Below are 20,529 nucleotides of genomic sequence, written 5' to 3'. Positions count from 1 at the left end.
TTTTGCTTAGTTGACTCTAAATCCCTTCGAGAGATTTCGATTTCTGTGCTATACTTGTATTGATGCCAAAATGACTTTGACATATTTTCCCATTTCCTTATTGCAGCTGGATCCTGAGACATCAACCATCGTAATGCTGATCTTGATAGGGTACGTTGGAATAATGATGCCATATGTTCATCCCTTAGGCCTAGGGTGCGCATGTTAGTGACATATACTTTGAGGTGTGTTCTTGCACAACCTACCCCATTGAATTTTTCCATTTCTAGCATTACGAACTTCTCAAGTAGACGGATTCTAGGGATTTGATTTAGGACCTCGATGCCTGCTGTAATTTCATCAATCCCTTTAATATTTTTTAAGGCTATTTCCAACTGAGTCATTCTATTTACCAATATCGGACTTTCATGGAAGTGTTCCTCATTTCCATCAAGCTCGTAAACATCTTCTAGATTTCTAACCGTGCTTCCTTCCGGTCCTTTGTCCCTTTGATCATCAGGAGGATTTTTTGTCGATTCAGAGATCTGTTCTAACACTTCTACCTTGCTCTTGATGCTGTTTATGTCCATTGCAAAAAATGCCAAAATTTTACGAATCTCCGTGAGTTCAGATTTAGAGGCCATTTCTGATGGTTAACTTGGTGCTAATGTTCGTCCAAACGACCTGACTTTCGACTCCAACTAGGTGGTGGACGCTTAAACTTTGGAGCGATGATATCCTGAAACCCCATCAATAGTTGATCATTTATTACATGCCCGATGACAGGTTTTAACAATTAGAACTAAAAGTCCCTCTTGATAGCGTTTATTAAATTAACCCCTTAGATTCAAAGTCTTTAATCGATGAAACATTTCGAGCAAGGAATTACATGAAGATGATTTATTGATTGATCAAGAATTTTAAAAAATTTCGAATCATAGCCAAGGCTTGTACGACCTACAAAGAGTAAGATCCAGATTCTATTAATCGGTAAATCCCTTAATACGATTTTTACAAATCTTGATCTTGTTGATTATAAAATATTTAATCCATCGAATTAAATTGGCCAATAAAAAGTAATTGGGACTATGTACCAAATTGAATTTGGGCCGATTTGACCCAATGGATTCGAATATTGTTCTTGAATCATTTCATCCATTATTTTTAAGCCAATTAGTCCAATCGGTCCACGTCTTGATCCATAAGATCCGTTTACCAATTAGGCTAACTGGTTTAACTTGACATTGTATGTCTCATCAATTACATTTATTGAGTTGGACTGGTATTGCGGGTTCGATTTGAGTGGTGTGGACCGATCCACCCTCTTACCTTTTGGCTAAATTAAGTAAAGCAACCTAAGAGCACTCTTAGTCGATCCGAGTCGTGGTCTAGTGGGACTGAACTTAAGTTCAAGGTTCTAAGCTCACTATATGATTGAGGCTAGGTTAGGACAAAGCTTAGGTCACTTCAGCCCGAAACACCGATATACTATCCCAGTTTTACTTGGTCAAATAATACGTGGTGCTCCAGTTTGATACTGTACTGAAGTTGTAGCGTTCACTGTCATCCCCTATGTCCCGAAGGACCAGGTTAGCTTGAATCTGACTACGACGGTTTATAACGACATGTTATGATGCAAATATGAGTATGCATTCTCGTGAGTGTGTGCAAAGGGACAAAGTGCACCTGGGGTATTTTCGAGAATATCCAGTCATACAAAATACATTCATCCCATCATCAAACCAATCACAATGAATACAATAATGGATTACATCTAATCACAACCCAATGAAAAAAAAAAATCTAACCTAATCTGAGAGTCTAATTGAGTCAACTAGGTTTACTCAAGCAAAAGGTCAACCTAAAGATAGTCTTGGATCGGGTCAAGTTTGACCCTAAAATCCCCAGTGGAGTCACCAATGAAATCGCTTAGACCCTTTTTCACTAAATAGTAGATAGGGGTCCAATTTGTAAATGGGGAACTTTTGAGAAATGGGAGTGGCCATCTAGTTTAAGTCTAGGAACCAAAATTAACTCCAAATGGATATGGGTCGATCCACGGATCAGAGAGATGGGTAAGGGGTCAGATTATGGGTTTCGAAAGGTGTTAGGCACCGAACCCGCCCGATCAACATGATCGATTTCTACTACGATCCAAAATCATCCTATGGTCAACATACAAAGATTACAGTCAAGGTCACAATCCAATCATCATCATCAGTTTATGTTGGATTTGCCAAAAAAATGCTACGGCTAAAATTGTCCCTATTATTACATGATCATTCTTTGAATTCCATAAAATATGGAAGGATTTGAAAAATCCCTGATTAGCTCCATGATCTAAAATCAATTAAGAAATTTCACCTGCAAGTATTTCCCAAACTATAGAGAGGTGATAGAATTCGATTCCTTCAGGTACAACGTCCAAAGTTTGTGAGTATCTGCTACCAAGAGACGAGGACGGAGAGATGGATGTTCTACGTTGCACTGACACTATAGTAGCAACTTGAAAGGTCTAAACAGAGAGGTGACGGTGCTCAGTACAATGAAGATAATGACTGAAGGAAATGTCTGCCTATGACGTGAATGAAATGGGGGCATCCTAGTTCAACCAAAATGTGGTTGTATTGGGGTTGTGAAAGAGGAAAAGAAGGAGTTGGTGGTGTTAGAACATGAGGAAGAGGGCGGAAATGTTGTAGAGATGTGATTGTAGCAGGTAGAACGTGAGAGAGATGTGATAAGGGGGTTGTTATGGAGGGTTGTTACAATGGCTGTGTTGTGGACATGGAGAAGGATGGCTGTTGCAGGTTTAATGGAAACTTGGAGAAGAGAGGATGGCTGTGTTGCAAGGATGTGATTGCAGTAGGTAGAACGTGAGAGAAAGGAAGTTGTTGCAGGTTTAATAGAGACGTGGAGGAAAGAGGATGGCTGTGTTGCAGGGGCTGTTATAGTAGCAGGGAGATGGGGGACGTGAACAGAGAGGGAGAAGAGATGAGTCAAAGGAAGAAAAGAAGAAGATCTTCTAGCCCAAGGATGTTGAGAGGGAGACGTGAAGGAAGAAGAAATAAGGGAATGGAGGTGAGTGTTGGTTCAGCCGAAGGGGCAGGTCTGAACGTCCAAGAATAGCCCCGAAAAGAGAGAGTTGAGAAAGAGGCATTGGAGAAGACGTGGAGGAAGAAGAAGTCCAGCCTCCTTCTTAGAGAGAGACGTCTCTCTTTAAATAGAAACATGTTTCTATTTCAGTTTTTTCTCTTTCTAATTTTTTTTATTTTCTTTCTCCTTTTTTCCAATTAACACGTATTTTGGGAGAATGATGGTGGGGTGATTCTACGCTACTCGTACCACGATGGTGGTCTCTTGTTGTCGAGTTAAGATTGGTCGATTTTTATTTTATCGATTTGGATAATTTTTGTTTTGAGTTCTTATTTTTTTATTAAATTTTTAATTTTAAGTTTTATTAATTGATTATTTTTTATTTTGAGTTTGGCTAAAAATTTAATTTGATTTTAATTTTTAATTCAAGTTTTAATTATTAATTGGCCATTTGATTTTAGATTTTGTTTCGTCACTCGATTGAGTTGGATTTCGAATTTATTAATTTAGTTAGGTTTTGATTTATTGGTTGGCTGGTTTTCAATTTTTAATTTGATTTTGATCAATTAATTTTGACTTTGATTTTTAATTTACTTGTCGATTGGATTTTTAATTCGTTTTGGTTGGTCAATTAATTAAGATTTTTTGTTTTGAATTTTGAGTTTTTTAATTTGATTTTTCGTTTCAATGGGTTATGTAATTTTTAATTTAAGTTGATTTGATTTTGGTTTTGTTGGTTAATCGATTAAATTTGGTTACTTAAATTTTGATTATTTGATTTAATTTTAATTGTTTGATTTTAAATTTTAATTTAATTTTTTATTTCATTAGATTTTAAATTTTTAATTGTTTAATTTTGAATTTGAGTTTTATTAGACTTAAAATTTTAATTGTATGATTTTTTTAATTTGGGATTTGATTTTTTTGGATTATATTTTAATTGTCATGTTTTCCTAAAAATTAGGGTCTCTAGGTTGGATTTGGAGGTTGAGGGGCATTTCGGTCATTCTTAAGATTTTTCTTAAATTTTTCTGTTTTCGTCGGTGTGGGTCCCGTTAGACTTGAAATCATGTTCTGAGTGGATTGAAGGTACTTTCGAGGTCTTTCGGAGGTTCAAAATTTATGAAGGGTATTTTTGTCATTTTGTCGATTTTTACGAATTTTAACATGAGGTTTCTTTCAATTCAGACGTGATTATTTCTAAGTTTCAAAGTCATGTTTTCCTAGCGTAACAAATTTTCTAAGTTATCGAACTGTGTAGTGAACCTAAGCGTACGTGCTTGCTAAATCGTGTGTAAGGTGTAGCGATTTTAAGCGTGCGTAAATTTCTATGTCGAGTCGTAACAAGTAGGGGAGATGAAAATGTTAGAAATGAGAGGAAACAAGGATAGTACTCACAAGCCTTTGAGTTCTTCGCGATTATCATTAGGAATTCATGATAACCAGGTGAGGAATTGTCAAATTAGGCAGATGCAAAAATGGGGTGTCTGCAATAGGACTTAGGATAAAATTGTAGGATTTTGTTCTGATCATTTTTAATGAAATCTAACCTCACCATTGGATTCAAAATGATCGAAAAACATACTTTGATCTGTAAGAACGCTCAAATGCGAGTCCAAACAAAAAAGTTGTAAAATCCTCAATTACTAAGTTATACTAGGCTAAAATAATGATTTTTTCCTAAAGCAAGAATTATTAAGATTTGATGTTACCATTAGGTTCGTAACTAAAAATTATAGAAAATAAACTATTTACTTGTCATTTTAGAGGTTAAAAAGTCGAATTATCGTTAAAAACGAAAATGACATCGATTTTAGGGTTGGTCCTATTAGGCTAAAAATGTAAATTTTTGTCAGAGATAGAATTTGTAGAAATTGACCACACCATTAGATCTAGAATGAAAAATTAGACTAAATAGAGTAATCAATCGTTACTTTTGGAGCCCAGACAGTCAAGTTATTATCGAACGAAACAATAAACAAAATACTGAAATTATCCCAATATTTTATCTAAATAAAATTAAAAAAAAAATTTCTATCATCTTCATTTCAAACAATTCAAAAACCAACCAATATTTTTTTTTTTTTAAATTAGTTTTTTCCTCAACTTTCCAACTCAGATTCGTCGCGAACGGTCCGTCTTCAACCTCGACGTAAAAGGAAAAAAGGTCCGCAGCCTCGACATCTATAAAACCCACCCAACTTCTTCTCATTTCTTCTTCTCTTTCGCCTCGTATCATAAAAAATAAGCCGTATATATACGGGAGTTTCGTAACTTCGACCTCGGATTTCATCTATTTTGGGGTCAAGTCGTCCTCCATTGTAGAAATGAGAAATGACGACGGCATCGAGATCTTCAAAGCTACTAGGCCAGATTTAAAAATTAGTCGTCTTGAAGTTTGGTCCATCTCGATTTTCATGCTAATTGTCTTAATTTCCGTGCACGTGATTCGATTATCTCGCACAGAGATAATAAGGAACTCTCAATTTCTATTAGTAATCATAAATTGTGAAAATTACATTTAGAATTTTTTTCAGAAATTTGTTATATATTTTCAAAATATAGAATTCTTTTCGTTATTTCAAATTCATGCTAGAACCTGTATATTTGATGTGTTTAATTGTAATTTATAATAAATTATACGTGGATAGGACGTTTCATTGGGTTACTTCCGTCAGTTGGGTCTTGTGCACCGTTCGGACCTCGTTTTAATCTAAGTTTTGTAATTTTTTGATGTTATTGATAAAAATGAATTTTATAGTCGAAAAAAAAATGATTTAATATTCAATGAACTCATATTGAGTTGATGAATATTAAAAAGTGTATATTTTATTCGAAAGATTGAAAATTGTAAAAATTAGAAAAAAAGAAAAAGGAAAGGGGATGAAACGGTAAAATGTAAAAATCAAACCCGAGGGGTGATGTCTGCATTTTACATTGTAATGGTGTATGTAGGTTGGTGAATGGATATCCAGGGATAATGATTGGTTGCATCTTTATTTAAATTCTGTTATTTATTTTAGGCCGAGTGGTCACAGTTGCATGGTAAGAAACTGGATATCTATTCTCAACCTTATATTGTTAATTTCTTCTTTGTTTTTAAAGAAAATTTCTTCTTTGTTTTCAAAGAAAAGAAAATAATATATATATCATTACAATTTGTGAGTTGTTGAAGAGTCTGTGAATGCTTGAAAGGATAGTACGTTATATCATCCAGGGTGGTGTACTATCTTGGGATGTATGGTAGGGACCACCAAACTCATATGTGGTATAGGATGTGCATAAGAGTGGAGTCACAATTGGAATCCGAGTTTATTCCTCTTTATCTTTACTAGTGAACTTATAATGTAAAGGTGGTAGTATACAAATGGATTGTATGAAAATCACATGCACGCCTGATAGATATAGATGAAGATGATTAATCAGTGATCATTAATAATCTATAGTACTTGAATGTTCTAACACATCAAAAAGAGACTCATTGCTTACGATCACATCAAACAGCTAGCCTGAGCCGGATAAATGGTCTCACAAGTGTGGTAAACAACGACCAGTCACAAAATCAAGAACTAATACTTTATTATAAAATATCATGTCCCGATTGGGAATAATCTAGTCATGAATCCCAACTCTCTAATTCCACTACTCCATCATTGTAATTATGTATCTGTTGCCTTATTTTGATATATAAAATGAAATGCATGTTTAATGTTTCCATTTGATCAATTAGATTTGTATAAAAAGATAATGTTATAGTAAGTACTGTTGATCGATGTGATGTGAGTTTTAAATTGTTTAGTTGCTCATCCCTGGTTATATGTACTAGTTAATCATAGTTTCTTCTGTAAAATTTTGTATATTTTAAAATTATTCAGTATGTTTATTCGTTCATATTAGGAGAGGTTATTGGTAGAAATTGTTGGCTTCCCTACTGGGTAAGCATTGTTACTCACTTTTTCCTTCTCCATTTTTTTAGTTTCAGATCCGGAGCTTGGCGAGGCAGGTATAGAACACGAGTGAAGACTATTTGGTAGGTCAGATAGATGACCAGAGTCCATTACTTAGTGAGTATTGGGGCTATACCCCTCTAGTGGTGTTAGTTTGTCTAGGTAGAGATTTTGTACTGAGTATTAGGATTTTTGTTAGAGTGAGGAGTTTTGTATAATCCTGTATTTTATTTATCCTTTCACACTCTCATCTATCATACGTTATTAGATGTATATAGACTTCTACTATTATTATATTTTGTATGTATATATGCAGGATATAGTGTATGTTGTTTATCAGGTGTAAGTTGAACGTCTTGGAATCTTAACATAAACAGAAGAGATCATGTCAAAATTTCGAAGCGTTACCTTGTGCCTCGAGATCTGACATGGGACTTTGTGTTAGCGTTTGGTGGGGCGTCATAGATGGTATCAGAGCATAGCATTAGATTTGTATGAGATACAGATCTACTATGTTTTGGAAAATAAGTTAATACCATAGACATTAAAGATAATCATAAAGTGTCACTAAAATTTTTATATCCGAGCTCATTAGTAGATCCGTATTGGAATTACAAGTTCTTCTGTGTCTAAAAGTCCTTAGAGCCTAGTAAGCCTAGGTTAAGATTTTAGGTTCATTCTGTTAGTAATGAAAATGGTGTTCATTGCTAGATTCCTTAGTATACTAGTAGTTAAGGCTTCCATGAGAATGATATTGTCATGATTCTAAGAAGTGCCTTGCTTATGATAAATTGAAGATTACTGAACTTGCAGATTAAGAAAGATGCAAGGAAATAGAGGTGCAGCTGGACCCGTGACAAGGAGTCAAACTGGTGAGGAAGATCTACCTGGGTTTGGTAAACTCACCAAGATAGAACGGTTGATAGAAGCAGTCACTAGTTATCCCAAAGTCATGTGCGTATGGAAAGAAGACAATCGGAGAAGTTTGAAGCCCAAATGATCATGTTGGATCAACTAACCAAAAGATTATAAACAATAAAAAAAGGCTCGACCACTATTTTAAATATAAGTCCTAAAAGGACAAATAAGTAAATATCCCACCATAGGAAGGACTACAAGAAGAAATATAAACAGTATAAGCATCGCCTAAAAACCTAGTAGAAAAAAGACAGATAGGATCCAATAAGAAGCAAACAATTACGAGACTAGCAAAGTCATGGGAAAAACAATCATGCATAAGAAGCGAGATTATAGAAAAATATACTCAAGAGATGGAAGAATTTTACAAGAAACAATATATAATATTAAATCAATCAAAAGAAAGAGTAGTGGCATGTTACGAATGTGGTAAGTTAGGACATAAAGGGGGGTAATGCTCAGGTCCACGTCAACCAATTAAAGATCCGTAGCTAAGAAAAATGCTAGATGGGCCAACTTAAGGAATAATAAGGCCACTGAATTTTAACAAGATTGATGAAATATTTATGCCACCGCAACCAGATCGAACTAGCGGTCGAAAGTTAGAGGGAATGGAATTACAAATATCTCAGGGATAAATCAGTCAACCCCAAACGTCTCTTCCTTCCAGATCAGATCCAACCAAGAAGCCAATGTAATCAAGATCGAGTGCCTTTGGACCCGCATATCCACAGTACCGAGCTCCTACTCTACTATCTAGTTATAGGATTTCTCCATCATCGAGTCATAGAACAATTGAGACCCCAATGATGCCAACAAGGCCAAATGAACCAACAAGGCATGTTCAGAGCCTACAAACCTCAGTCCACCAACTGCCCGTTTCACAGAGATCTACGAAGACATGATCGTTGACATGTTACACATATGGTTAAGTGGGACATATCAGAAGAGAGTGTCCTCTATCTCAGTTGCGAGCAAGGGTTGTGACCCAAGAGAAAGTATTTGTCTCCGACGAAGTTTTGAAAGGTACGATTTTTAATTATCATATTAAAAATTGGAGTTTTGTTCACTACTAATTCCTTTAGATTATATAATTCTGCTGAGATTTTGCACATTTGCTAGAGCTAGAAACTATTGACATGGGTCGAGTAATGAAATCATTTACACCATAGGGAGCCTATGATTGATAAAAATTTATTGAGGTAGTATGGGACAAAGAATGTTGATGAAATAGGCACGGTAAGGTAGAATAGAAAATTGAATCTTACATTGAATATAAAGATAGTGGTATATTGGGAATGGAGATTTTATTAAAGTTTGTGAATTTAGTATTCATAGATATTTGTATTGTAGTAGGGATATATTAAGTATGAATGTTGTTTATTATTTTATTAAGAAGTATTAAATTATATGCAAATAATAGTGGTGTGTTTGCGGTAAGTCTATGCATTGAGGAGCAATAGTCATGTAAGTATGAGTAAAACATAATAGACGGTGTAATTAGTGAGAGAAGTAAATTTAGTATTAGTAGATATTTGTTTTGTAGTAGGGATATGTTAAGTGTGGATGTTGTGTATTATTTTATTAAGAAGTATTCAATTGTGTGCAAATAATAGTGGTGTGTTTGCGGTAAGTCTATGCATGGAGGAGTAATAGTCATGGCAAGTATGAGTAAAACATAATAGACGGTGTAATTAGAGAGAGAAGTAAAGATAAAAAATAGAGAAAATGTGAAAGAATTATTATTGATAGATATTGGTGGGGGAGTCATATAATGTGAATTGATTGTTATATTAGGATTATACAAATAATGGACTAATTTGAGTATAAATTTAAATTGGAATGATTAATTAATTAATGTGTTGGGGTGATGCAATACAAGTGACATAAGGTTACGAGTTATAAATGACATTGGTTTGGGACTAAGAATAGAAAATAATTATACATGTCGTGTTAGTAGAATGGCAACAAAGTTTGATAAGATATGATTTCAATTTCAAGGATAAAATTTTTATTATAGGGGTGAGAATGTAAAACCCCGAGTTTTGATTCGTATCTTGAGAAAAAATAAATAGTGAAATTTTGAGAAAATCCTAAAAGTGGGACTTAGGGTAACACTGTAGGATTTTGTTATAGTCATTTTTAATGAAATTTGACCTCACCATTGGTTTTAAAATGGTTGAAAAATATATTTTAATCTGTGAGCATGCTCAAATGCGAGTCCGAACAAAAAAGTTACAAAATTCTCGATTATTAAGTCAGATCAGGCTAAAATAATGACTTTTTACTAGAGCAAGAACTCTTAATATTCGATCATACCATTGGATTTGTAACAAAAAATTATATAAAATAGACTATTTACTTGTCAGTTTTTTAAGATCAAAAAGTCGAATTATCGTTAAAAATAAAAATGACCTCAATTTTAGGGTCCTACTGAGTCAAAAATGTAAATTTTTGTTAAAGATAGAATTTATAGAAATTGACCATACTATTAGATCCAGAATGAAAAATTAGACAAAATAAAGCATTCAATCATCACTTTTGGAGCCTGGACAATCAAATTATAGTCGAATGAAACAATAGACAAAATACAGAAATCGTCCCAAAATTTTATATAAATAAATTTTTTAATTTTTTTTACTATTCATCTTCGTTTTAAACAATCCAAAAAGCAGCCAACATTTTTTTTTTTTAATTGGTTTTTCCCTCGACTTTCCAACTCAGATTAGTCACGAATGGTCCGTCTTCGAACTTCGACGCAAAAGGAAAAAAGGTATGTAGCCTCGACATCTATGTAACCCACCCTACTTCTTCTCGTTTCCTCTTCTCTTTCATCTCGTATCATCAAAAATCAGTCGTATATATATATACGAGGATTTCGTAACTTCGACCTTACATTTCATCTATTTCGAAGTCAAACCATCTTCCACTGTAGAAATGAGAAAGGACGATGACATCGAGATCTTTGAAACCGTCGGTCAGATTTAAAAATCAGCTGTCTCAAAGTTTTGTCCATCTTGATTTTTACACTAATTGTCTCAATTTTCTCGCACGCTCTTCAATTTATCAATGATCACTAACAATCTATAGTAATCAAACGTTCTAACACATCGAAAAGAGACCCCATTGCTTACGGTCACATTAAACGGCTAGCTTGAGCCGGATAAATAATCTCGCAAGTGTGGTAAACAACGACCAGTCACAAAATCAGGAACTAATACTTTATTATGAAACATCATGTCCCGACTTAGAATGATCCAGTCTTGAATCCTAATTCTCTACTTCCACTGCTCCACCATTGTATAATATGTATCTGTTGCCTTATTTTGATATATAAAATGAAATGCATGTCTAATGTTTCCATTTGATCAATTAGATTTGTATAAAAAGAGAATGTTATAGTTAGTACTGCTGATCGATGTAATGTGAGTTTTAAAATGTTTAGTTGCTCATCCTTGACTATATGTATCAGTTAATTGTAATTTCTTCTATAAAATTTTGCATATTTTAAAATGATTCAGTATGTTTATTTGTTCATTTTAGGAGAAGTTATTGACAGAAATTATTGACTTCCTTACTGGATAACCATTGTTACTCACCATTTCCTTCTGCATTTTTGTAGTTTTAGATCCGGACCTTGGATAGGCAGGTGTAGAACACGAGTGAAGACTATCTGATAGGTCAGATAGACGATCAGAGTCCATTACCTAGTGAGTATTGGGGCTATACCCCTCTAGTGGTATTAGTTTTTCTAGGTAGTATTATGGATTTTGTACTAAGCGTTAGGACTTTTGTTAGAGTGAGGAGTTTTGTATAATCCTGTGTTTTATTTATCCTTTCGCACTCTAATCTATCATATGTTATTAGATGTATATAGGTTTTTGCTATTATTCTATTTTGTATGTATATATGTAGGATATAGTGTATGTTGTTTATCAGGTGTAAGTTGAACGCCTTGGAATGCTAGCATAAACAAAGGAGACTATGCCGAAATTTCAAATAGCCATTTTGTGCCTCGAGATCTGACATGGGGCTTTGTGTTAGTGTTTGGCGAGGTGCCACAGATATTTTCAATAACATTCTATCCCCAACTTGGAATTCCAAAGGTTTGCACAGCTTGTCTACATAGCTCTTTTGCCTATTCAGAGAAGTTTTTAATCTTTCTCGTATAATGCACACTGTCTTAGTAGTTTTTTCAACAATCTTAGGTTCTAATACCGTGGTATCTCTTGTCTCTACCCAATATATTGGTGATTGACACGGTCTAGTATATAAGGCTTTGAATGGTTCCATATCAATACTGACTTGAAAATTATTCTTGTAGGAGAACTCTGCCCACGATTAGTGACTCTTCCAACTCCATCCAAAATCTAATACATATGCTTGTAGCATATCCTCTAAAATCAGTATTACCCTCTTAGATTATCCATCTAACTGTGGATGAAAAGCTGAACTAAAATTCAACTGAGTACTCATGGATTTGTGTAGAGTTTCCCATAATCTAGAAGTAAATCAGGGACCCCTATTTGACATGATAGAAACTGGCACTCTATGCAGTTGAACTATCTCAACTATATATATCTAGCTCAGTCTGCTGATATCAAATGAAATTTTAATCGGAATGAAATCTGTCGATTTCGTCAATAGATCCACAATCACCCATATGGCGCTGACTCGTCACTAACTCTTGGTAACCCAACTAAAATGTCCATGGTCACATGCCCCCACTTTCATTCCTCTATGGGTAATGGTTGGAGTAAGCCTGCTGGATTGTAATGTTCCGCCTTGACTTACTGACACGTCAGGCATCTACTCACATATTCTGTGACAACTCTCTTCAAACTCAAAAATCAAAAAATTTTGCACAGATCTCTTAACATTTTCATACCTCTTAAGTAAATAAAATATCAGGAATGGTGTGCCTCACCCAATATATCAGACCTCAACTATGAGTCTTGAGGTATCCACATCCTGTATCAAAATCTAAGAACCTCATCTAATTCCTTCGACTAATCTAGGTTTGTCAGGTCTCTAACTCTCGACTTGTATTCCTTCATATCCTTATCTATTTTTTGAAGCTCTCTGATTTGCACTATCAATTCATTTTTGACCCTCAATGTACTTAAATATGTGGTTTACACATTTTCCTCAAAGTCTCAAACATTGTTTCTATCGTTTGCTCAAGTAACTGCAATTTTTTACTATCATATGAGCTACAATGTTCCTGATTAGTGCGTTGACAACTACATTCGCCTTTCTTGGATGATACTCAAGGATAAAGTCGTAATCCCTTAGATATTCCATTTAGTCTAACAATTGTCACCCCACTTAAATCGAACATTTTTTTGCTTCAGCCTCATCAATAGTATTGCAAGAGTGGAGAATTCCTTAATAAATCTTCTATAATAGCCTGCCTTCCCAAGTAAACTTCCAATATATGTCATCATTTTTGGTTATTTCCACCACAACACGACTTCAACATTGGAAGGGTCTACTGTTATCCCTTGAGTTGATACTACATGCCTTAAGAATTTTATCTTTCGAAGTCAGAACTTACACTTGCTGAACTTGGCATATAGCTTATGCTCTCGTACAATCTGTAGTGTGATTCAAAGGTACCTCTCGTAGTCCTCCCTCAACTTAAAATAGATTAGGATGTCATCAATGAATACGATGAAAATTTTGTCCAGGTGCTCCCAAAATACCTAGTGCATATTATCCATAAATGTTGTCAGTGTATTCGTCAAATTGAAAGGCATCACTAATTACTCAGAGTATCCTAGTCTGGTTTGAAAAGTAATTTTCAGAATTTTTACCCCCCGGATTCTCAACCGGTGGTACGCAAATCACAAATCAATGTTAGAGAAATACCGGGCACCTTGTAGTTGGTCAAACAAATCATCAATGCACAAAAGGGGGTATTGATTTTTTTATGGTCACTTGACTTAGCTTTCGATAATCAATATACAGTTGAAGTGACCTATCTTTTTTTTGACGAACAGATCCGGTGCTCCTTCGGATGAGGTACTCGATCGAATAAACCCTAAGCTTGTAAGCTCATCAGTCTGCGCTTTCAACTCTTTGGTTTTTACCGGGGTCATTCGGTATGATGTAATAGAAATAGGCCTTGTGCTTGACACCAAATCAATTGAAAATTTTGTCTCACTACATGACGGTAAACTTGGTAATTTTTTTTGAAAAAACATTTCCAAATTCCTTGACTACCTCTACCATATCCACTGATGTCTCTATCTCTGATACTCTTAAATTTCCTAACTATTTGTACAGAGAACTGTCTCTTCTGTTTCTAGATCCTTAAACTTTGACTCTGGGATACCCCTGTCTCCTAAAAACAACTAACCTCACAAAGCAATCAACATGGGCATGGTTCTGTATTAACCAATCCATCCCAAGATGACATCGAAATTGCAACAGTTTAATAATAGGAGATTAGTGATCATCTCTTGGTCCTTTATTTTAATTATATAGTCTCGACACAATTTCTGGGCTATCTGATAGTTTCCCAATGGAGTGGATAATTTCATTACTCGGCTCATGTCAGTAATTTTTAATTCTAACAACCATGCATTCTCAATAGAAATATATGATTTAGAGGAACCAATATCGAATAAAACTTGAATTTTAACATTATAAATTAAAATTGTACCTTCTAATACCTCATCTGAAACAGGTACCTCCTCTTGGGTTAGATGATATACCTTACCTTGGGGTCTGGGAATAACCCATGTCTATGGTTGTGATAGAGAGTAATTTCTCCTGAAGTGTCTCGCTTGACCACACGTCAAACATGTCAATAGTCATACCTATATAAGTCTTTGTCGAGTGGATGATCGATAGACTGGAGCCAACAATCATAGAATCTACTTGACTAGTCCCTTTGGCCGTATTGGCCTCAGTGGGGGCCCCAACTGCTTTATAACTCGGTGGTGGAGGAATTATGTATTGTGGATATGTTGACCTAGAGGTATTCGGCCATAAATATATCAACCTCTGGCTGGGTCTAATCTGGGAGGGAAAAAAGTCTGGGGTTAACTGAACTACCCCCTGAAAGTCTATAACTTCATCTCCTTTCGCTCGACTCAGTATATCTCTATAATTGGTGGTCTCAATTACTAATACCAATCCTTAAAACACATTGTGCTTGATTTTTTGAGAAGTCTCACATATAAACCTGCTGAGAAATATCATTTCGAAGTTTACCCAGTCAAACGACCCATCTCTCAATACATTCCTCTCGAAACGCCACCAATAACTAGCATTCTTGTCTAACTAAAATGTAGTCACAATCACCCACTGATCTCTTAGGCACTACATGGTACTCAAAATTTCTCAGGTTTTCAAAACCCATACCTCGACTTCAATTAGATCGAAAGAACCCACAAATCTCGGTAGACGTAATCACTAGAAGTTCTATAACCACATCTTTAGATCTGCCTATCCTTGGGGATGTGAAATTCTCTCATTCCTCAAAAGCACAACTTGTGGCCTTGGTCCCTGTGGTGGAACCTGGGGTGGAATAAGATTTGTCCCTTATAAAAAAACCTGATGCTCCCTCCACTCAGTCGCCTCCTCGACTATCCTAGCTTATAACTCGAGCATCTCCTCTCTGAACTTGGTTTGAAACTTAGCTATCAACTCCATGAAAGACATCAGTTGTGTTATCGGGTTAGTAGCTTGATCCAAAGCTTATTCCATCTCTGTTGTGTGTCGACCTCTCCTTCGACCTCTGTCTTGTCCACTCATCTTGTTTTTATTTATCAACAATAAGGCACTTATCAGAATAAGGCCAAAATTATTCTTATGAAAGTATTAATTACTACCTTAACCCAAAATTTTGTAATGAACATCATTTCCATTACTAATAGAATGAACCTAGAATCTTACCCCAGGTTTATTAGACTCTACGAACTTTTAGACACAGAAGAGCTCGTAATTCCAATATAGAACTACTATTGATCTCGGATATCGAATTTCTAATATCATTTTATGATATCAGCTACTTCCACGTAATAGAACTATCTATGTCCCATACAGATCTAATACTAAGTTCAGATACTCTATGGTATCAATTAAATATTTAAAACACAACAAATTTGTATCCCATATGGGTATAATGTTATGCTCTGATACCATCTATATGGCACCCTGCAACACTAATACAAATACCCATGTCAAATCTCGAGGTACTAAATGCCGCCTAGAAACTTCGGCATGATGTCCTTTGTTTATGTTAGCATTCCAAGGCATACAAGTACCAGCTAAACCATAGACATAAATCATATATATAAATATAAACAAAAATAGGACGATAACGGAAGACTATATACATCTAAAAACGTAAAGTAGAACAGAGTGTGAAAGGAGTAGAAATATACATGATTCACAAAATATCCTCTCACTAACGTAGTCCTAATACTCATCCCAAAATCTATGATAAAACCTAGATAGACTAATGCAACTAGTAGGTATAGCCCCAGTGCTCACCAGGCAACAAATTTTGGTCATTAATTTGACCACTTAGATGATCTTCATTCGCTAGATCTACGGTCACCTCAACAACTACAGGCTATAAAATTAAACAAAATGGGGAGAAAATGGTGAGTAATAATAGTTACCTAGTAGGTAAACAAATAATTCTCATTAATAACCTCTTCTAGCATAAACGAGTAAGTATTATCAATCATTTCAATACATGCATGGCTTTACAAGATAAATTACGATTAATTGGTACATATAGCCAGGGATGAGCAATTAAATAGTTAAAATTCATATTATATCACTCTAAAGAGTATTATATATCACTAAGGGGAACTACATCAAAATTTCTATTTGGGTACTGCATCAAAATCGCTACATGGATATCGTACCAAAAAATTGTTATTTCAAGACAAACAACTATACTATTATATCTTAATAGTGAGTTTTGGTCATTCAGTTCGATGAGGTAATTTCTTACGTGCTTTTCTTGAATGTAATGTAATTGTCTCGTGCACATATCATTATAATGTAAATTTTCACATGTTTTTTATGGACATGTCTATTTTTAGACATTGCGTACTATTTTAGGAAATACTTAGTTTGTAAATTTTCTCCTCCTACGATTTCAATAAATAAAGGGGAGAGATTACTGTTTAAATGATGGAATAATTGTTAGATTTTTTTTACTTTCGAAAAGTTCAAAGGGAAAGAGAGTAAAATAGTGATTTATTCCTAGCTATAGTGAAAATTTGTTGTAACTCAAATTTGAGTCATTAATAAAATAGCTAAAAAAGGAAATTTGATCAAATCTTCAAAAAAAAATTTGATTCAAGACAAAGGAAAGATCAAATTCATATTATAGCTTCCATCATTTTCATTTTTATGATAAAATCTGAGTTATTTTATCAATGATTCATAACTTTCACCATTAAAATCCGAGTTTATTAGTGAATTTCATTAGATTTAACTGTAAAATGGATTTGGTCATCAAAATGATCTTTTAATCGATAAACCTAATTTTTATTTTCATCAATTTTCAAAATCTAAAATTTAAGAGATGATTCTATTTTGGAAATCCAAATAAATTTTAAGAACAAAGTTAATCACCTTGTCGTATTGCAATGTTGGATTCCCAATCATCTTCCTTATGGTGGGGATGAGATTAATCAAGAGCTCACCACTACTTGCCCAATGATTACCGATCTAAGAAATACCTTGATCAATCACGTTCAAAGAATGATCCTAGATCCCAAAATCTGAATCATAAAAGAGAATGTGAGATATCAATAAGAGGGGGAGACACCTATTTTATTATATCATCATAAAAAAGAACCCTTAGTTAATATTTTAAATTACAAAAATCCTTTATAATCTCATAACCCCTATAGAGGTAAAATTTTGGATGTCGTTGATTCCTCAAGATTTATCCGTAACAATCGATCTTCATTGTTCTTGATGCACTCCAAATGATAAAAAAAATCACAGAAAAATAATCAAAGAGAAGGACAAGAGAGAAGACAAGAAACAAGATTTATTTACGAAGTTTGCCCCAAAATTGGACTACGTCCCTGGACTTTGACGCACCATTCCACTATTCTTCAAACCATTACAAGGTTTACAAACCTTAGCCTCTTCTCCTCCTCTTTTCTCCTCAGAGCCTCCCCTTTTTCTACCTAATCATTCTCTTTATATATATAGAAAGACAAATCCTAAAAAAAAGTCAAACAAATCAGGATTCTGTATAAAATCTATCCTTATCTAGAAATAGATATTCTCTAGTCAATTAGGATATTTTTTATTTTTGGATAAAATTACAACCTTAACCAAAACATATCTAATCAAGAATATATCAATCAATGCCTCGAGATATGTATTAATTATCTTGTGATCGATTATCAATATTCGTCTTACTTACACCATACGTTCAATATCAATTTTACCCTATATAGTTAGCCCCCTTCTCATTGGTGGAGATTGGAGAGGCCGAAATCTACTTATGAGAATATTTCATTAATATCGTGTCTTCACTTTGCTTTATGAAATATTGCTCCTTCATCTTCCTCTGAGGAAATGATGGTCCCTTAAAACCCTGTGGTTACTCAGGACATCTTTAGTTACTCAAGACAGAGTAGTCACTTAGGATATCTTAGTTTTCGACCCTTATCCTCTCACTATAGAATTGCCACTCGGGACATTAGTCATTCAAGACCCTTAAGCTACTCAAGACTGCTATTTTACTCAAAATATCTTGGTCACTCATAACCTAGCTACACTTGGAACCGAACTTTGCTTTAATTACCAAGTCCTATTCAGTTAACCTAGCTCTATTTTATTTACATAGTCTTGCTTAATCAACTGAGTTATACTCAAAACCCAATTCTACTCTATCTACATAGTCCTACTCAGTGAACCCAACTATACTAGGGATCCAGCTCTGCTATGTTTACCAAGCTCTGCTCTGTCTGCACAATCTTGCTCAATCAACCTAGCTATACTAAAGACACATAGTCCTACTCAGTCAACCAACTATATTAGGGACCCAACTCTACTCTGTTTACCCAACACTGCTCGGTCTGGATAGTCTTGCTCAATCAACCCAACTATATTATGGACCCAGTTCTACTATGTTTATCCAACTCTCTTCTATCTGCAAATCCTACTTAATCAATCCAACTATAGTAAGGACCAGCTCTGCTCTATTTACCCAGTTCTTTTTGTCTGCATAGTCCTGCTTAGTCAACCTAGTTATACTAGGGATCCAGCTCTGCTTTGTCTGCACAGTCTTGTTCAATCAACCCAACTATACTATGGATCCTGTGCTACAGGATTGAACTTTTCTCACTTACCCACACATGCCATATTGCCACTCAAGACAGTAGAGGTCATTCAGGCCCTTAAGCCATACAGGCTAAACTCCATGCTCTAACATTCAGGACAGTTTAACCAACAAAAGGGCCCAACTCTGTGCTTTGACATTTCGGACAGAGTAAGGTCACTAAGATCCTAATCCACATAAAGGCCTAACTTTGTCCATTGCCACTCCGGACAGAGCAAGGTCACTAAGACCCTAACCCACATTAAGGGCCTAACTTTTTGCTTAGCCACTCCGGATTGAGTAAGGTCATTAAAACCCTGACCCACATAAGGGCCCAACTATGTGCTTTGCTACTTTGAACAAAGCAAGGTCACTAAGACCCTGACCCATAAAGGGGCCCAATTATGTGCTTTGCCACACTGGACAAAATAAGGTCACTAAGACCCTGACCCACATAAGGGCCCAACTCTGTGTTTTGCTACTCTGGACAAAGCAAGGTCACTAAGACCTTGACCCACAAAGGGGCCAAACTTTGTGATTTACCATTTAAGATAAAGTACGATTACTAAGACCCTGAGCTACATAGGGCTAAACTTTTCTCTGTTAGGTAATTAAACCACATTGCCACTGTAGACAACATAGGTTACTCAGGACCCTAAGCCAAACAAGGCTAAACATTTTTTGAAGTCTCTTTGAATCTGGATTGGACTTCCTCAATGAATCTGGTTTGCTAGGTGTTTTTCCTGCAACCTACAATTTTCAGGCAATACCAAAAAATAATAGCACATGCACGGAATATTTTAAGTTCCATATTTTGTCAATCCTGAGACACATGTTGAGTGTCGGATCGATTTGCCATTGAAGACATATGAAGACTCCGTTAAAGCTGCTCAACCGTACACGCCTCGACAAAAAGCTTTCATGTGTGTGTACAAAGCCTAAGAGGTAATGAGACTATCTAATACCATTCTCCAATACTTAGATGATTGATAGCTCGACCTGTAGTAACTAGAAAAACTCTTTCCTCGACCCGTTCGCTCATTAGACCTTTTGGGAATCAAATACAGACATAGAGGGGACATTAAAGATTTGACCATCCTAAAATCATTTTATGTCCTTGGTACTTTGTAGGTGTCATTATATAGGTAAAATCTAACACACCTTCGAACCGTTTCTACGTCGAACTTCCCGAAAGCTCGTTTTGACCAGAAATGATAAAAATGATATTTTGGTCATTTTACCCATTTTTACCATGGACCACCCCTTGGTGGTAGTTTG

Source organism: Akebia trifoliata, chromosome 14, assembly GCF_017979445.1.
Source record: "Akebia trifoliata isolate Shusen 1 chromosome 14, ASM1797944v1, whole genome shotgun sequence".
NCBI classification, from domain to species: Eukaryota; Viridiplantae; Streptophyta; class Magnoliopsida; order Ranunculales; family Lardizabalaceae; genus Akebia; species Akebia trifoliata.
The sequence above is the reverse complement of the archived record's forward strand: the minus strand, read 5'-3'. Positions refer to the sequence as shown.